General features: G+C 36.2%; 1 long non-coding RNA gene across 1 annotated transcript; it reads right to left on the bottom strand.

The window, feature by feature from the left end:
• Positions 1-2109, bottom strand: LOC139851804 (uncharacterized). Its single transcript, XR_011760744.1, has 3 exons — positions 1901-2109; positions 664-730; positions 1-200 (listed from the first exon to the last, which is right to left on the bottom strand). It is a non-coding gene; the product is annotated as an uncharacterized lncRNA (long non-coding RNA).
• Between the last annotated feature and the right edge of the window lie 1751 nt (positions 2110-3860).

The raw sequence follows: 3860 nt of genomic DNA, 5'->3' as shown, positions 1-3860 counted from the left end.
TTTCATAATAAAGATTGTTCCCAAAGTTTACAAGAATTGTTCAACCAATAGTTAAGTTACAACGTTATAATACGAATGAAATCTAGGCGACATGGTTTAAAGTAAAGTCAAAAGACGCTCCATGAAATGCACATATACTCGACATCCAATGCAAGTATCAAATAATGAGCGGAAGCATGTATCATGTATCGTTCAAGGACCTGAGAAAAACATAGAAATCTGTCAACGAAAACGTTGGTGAAATCATAGGTTTAAGTAAGTAAGTACAAGTGAACCACAAGATTTGCATCAATGAAATAATAGTAATACATTCCAAAAGTTTGTTTCACGAGCACCCAATTATCAATGCTTAACATTTCCTTCCATTGAACCCCATCACTTAGTGCTAGAACATACACTGTTTCTCGAAAATATATTTCATTCGTAAACGGTAGCGAACCGTTTGAATGAGGGTTTGTCAAACCCATATGGATCCATACAACATAAGTTCTCGCTTACACCCGGCAAGTGTAACTAATGATAATCGAATTGAGGATTTTGTTCTAAACTCGTATGTAGAATGTTTGTTTTCCTGTACTTGTGTTCACTTAGTAAAAGAAATGTTTATGTTTTCTCATCCCAAATGTAAGTTCAAATAGAGTAAAAGTGGGACTATGATCTCACCTTGAGTGTACGAGTAGTAAAGTACTTCGACAAGTAAATGTGTGCAAAGAACAATGCTAGTCTTGACCTAAACAATAGGTCGTATCAATAACGGTAAACACGATAGGTCAAAGATGTTCAATTAGTCCTATGGCTCGTTACGACTCAATAATGTAGCATGTGAGTCAAGTTGTCATGTTTCATGCAAGATACAAGTATAAAAACATGTTAGAACGATTGCACAAGTATTTGGTTAAGTTTGATTAAAAGTCAACTTGGTCGGGTCAAAGTCAACAGAAAAGTCAACGGGGTCGGGTTGGATATCCGACAATTTTTCTAAGTTATATAATCATATATGAGCATGTTGGCCAAGTTTCATGTTAATCGGAGGTCCGTAGCATAGCAAACATTTTCATGTCAAATGACCAAGGCGAACAGTCAGTTTTAGCACAATGGGACGGCGTCCCAAAGAGCTAGACGGCGTCCCACAATGAAGGGTGGGACGGCGTCCTGCCATCCTAGACGGCGTCTAGGTTCAAATGGTGGGACGGCGTCCCAAGTATCTGGACGGCGTCCCAAATGCCTTACAGGCCCTGTTTGCTGAATTTCTCAATTGCACGAACCAAAACACAAACCAACACATTTTACAAACCGCGAACAATTAGAACATGTAGTTTATATCATCGGAAAGCTCTTTCGACAAGGAACGCAACTAAGCACTTTTCATCAAGCAAAAACATCATATACTATAACCGAAATCCCGTCAAGCGATCAATAGAGGTTTATTTTCAAGTTTCAAGTTTATCAATTTTAATTTAAGTTTCGGGAATCCAATTTATACATATGATATGCCGTTTTGAAGGTAATTAAGCATACAACACAACCTAACACTTACAACTAACATTCCATGTCATTCAAATCATTAAAAGTCCATTTTAAGTTCATGAAACCTTAATCTAAATTCACCAAATTTCATAATCAAGTTTAGGAGGTTTCATTAATCAAACTATACATCATAATGAAGCTAGTAACACTAGAAACACAATTAAAACATGATCTCTTAGCATCAAACAACATATGAACACTCAAATTTCAAGATCAACACACCAAAATTCAAGTTCATGCTAGTTACACTAAAACAACGAGATCGAGCATATAAATCACATAAACAAACTAGACTCGAGCCATAGACACTAATTAACAACCTTATAACTTAAAAATCTCAAGAACACAAGAATTAGTGATTTTAGAAAGTTACCCAAAATTGATGAAATCGGTATGGAAACGAAGAGGAGATCACGAGGAGTTCAAATATGCAATTTGTTTTGATCGAATCCTTCTTGAACGAATTTGGATGATGATTGAAGGTTTGAGGGTTTTGAGAGAAAAAGGGTGAAGTATTATTTGGGAGGTGATAAAATGAATGGAGAGGAAAGAGTTGACTAGTTGACCTAGTCATCTCTTTCTCCATTTGGCAACTTTAGTCCCTCAACTTAGGAAACGGGTACGGGAATTACCTAAACGAGATAATTCAAACGCGTATTAACGAGATGTGTTATAAACATATAACGGAATTTAAATAGTTAAACGGAAAAGTAAATGGAAAAAGGCGGGATGTTACAATGTTCCCATTGCAAAAGAATTTCCCGATGTATTTTCGAAAGAATTACCGGAATTACCCCCAAATCGATCCGTTGAATTTCAAATAGATCTTGTACCAGGAGCTGCACCAATAGCTCGTGCTCTTTACAGACTCGCACCCAGTGAGATGAAAGAACTGCAAAGCCAATTACAAGAACTTTTAGAGCGTGGTTTCATTCGACCAAGCACATCACCGTGGGGAGCTCCTGTTTTGTTTGTCAAGAAGAAAGATGGTACATTCAGGTTGTGTATCGACTACCGAGAGTTGAACAAACTTACCATCAAGAACCGCTACCCACTACCGAGAATCGACGACTTATTTGATCAACTACAAGGCTCGTCTGTTTATTCAAAGATTGACTTACGTTCTGGGTATCATCAAATGCGGGTGAAAGAAGATGATATTCCAAAGACTGCTTTTAGGACGCGTTATGGTCATTACGAGTTTATGGTTATGCCGTTTGGATTGACTAACGCACCAGCTGTGTTCATGGACCTTATGAACCGAGTGTGTGGGCCATATCTTGACAAGTTTGTCATTGTTTTCATCGATGACATACTTATTTACTCAAAGAATGATCAAGAGCACGAAGAACATTTGAGAAAAGTTCTAGAAGTATTAAGGAAAGAAAAACTGTACGCTAAGTTTTCAAAGTGTGCATTTTAGTTGGAAGAAGTTCAATTCCTCGGTCACATAGTGAACAAAGAAGGTATTAAGGTGGATCCGGCAAAGATAGAAACTGTTGATGAAATGTCCCGTTCTTATTGATTAAAAACGTTCCATATTAATTGATTTCGTTGCGAGGTTTTGACCTCTATATGAGACGTTTTTCAAAGACTGCATTCATTTTTAAACAAACCATAACCTTTATTTCATCAATAAAGGTTTAAAAAGCTTTACGTAGATTATCAAATAATGATAATCTAAAATATCCTGTTTACACACGACCATTACATAATGGTTTACAATACAAATATGTTACAACAAAATAAGTTCCTTGAATGCAGTTTTTACACAATATCATACAAGCATGGACTCCAAATCTTGTCCTTATTTAAGTATGCGACAGCGGAAGCTCTTAATAATCACCTGAGAATAAACATGCTTAAAACGTCAACAAAAATGTTGGTGAGTTATAGGTTTAACCTATATATATCAAATCGTAACAATAGACCACAAGATTTCATATTTCAATACACATCCCATACATAGAGATAAAAATCATTCATATGGTGAACACCTGGTAACCGACAATAACAAGATGCATATATAAGAATATCCCCATCATTCCGGGACACCCTTCGGATATGATATAAATTTCGAAGTACTAAAGCATCCGGTACTTTGGATGGGGTTTGTTAGGCCCAATAGATCTATCTTTAGGATTCGCGTCAATTAGGGTGTCTGTTCCCTAATTCTTAGATTACCAGACTTAATAAAAAGGGGCATATTCGATTTCGATATTTCAACCATAGAATGTAGTTTCACGTACTTGTGTCTATTTTGTAAATCATTTATAAAACCTGCATGTATTCTCATCCCAAAAAATATTAGATTTTAAAAGTGGGACTATAAC

The sequence above is a fragment of the Rutidosis leptorrhynchoides genome, chromosome 6 (assembly GCF_046630445.1).
Source record: "Rutidosis leptorrhynchoides isolate AG116_Rl617_1_P2 chromosome 6, CSIRO_AGI_Rlap_v1, whole genome shotgun sequence".
NCBI classification, from domain to species: domain Eukaryota; kingdom Viridiplantae; phylum Streptophyta; class Magnoliopsida; order Asterales; family Asteraceae; genus Rutidosis; species Rutidosis leptorrhynchoides.
This window is presented reverse-complemented; position numbering and strand designations above follow the sequence as displayed.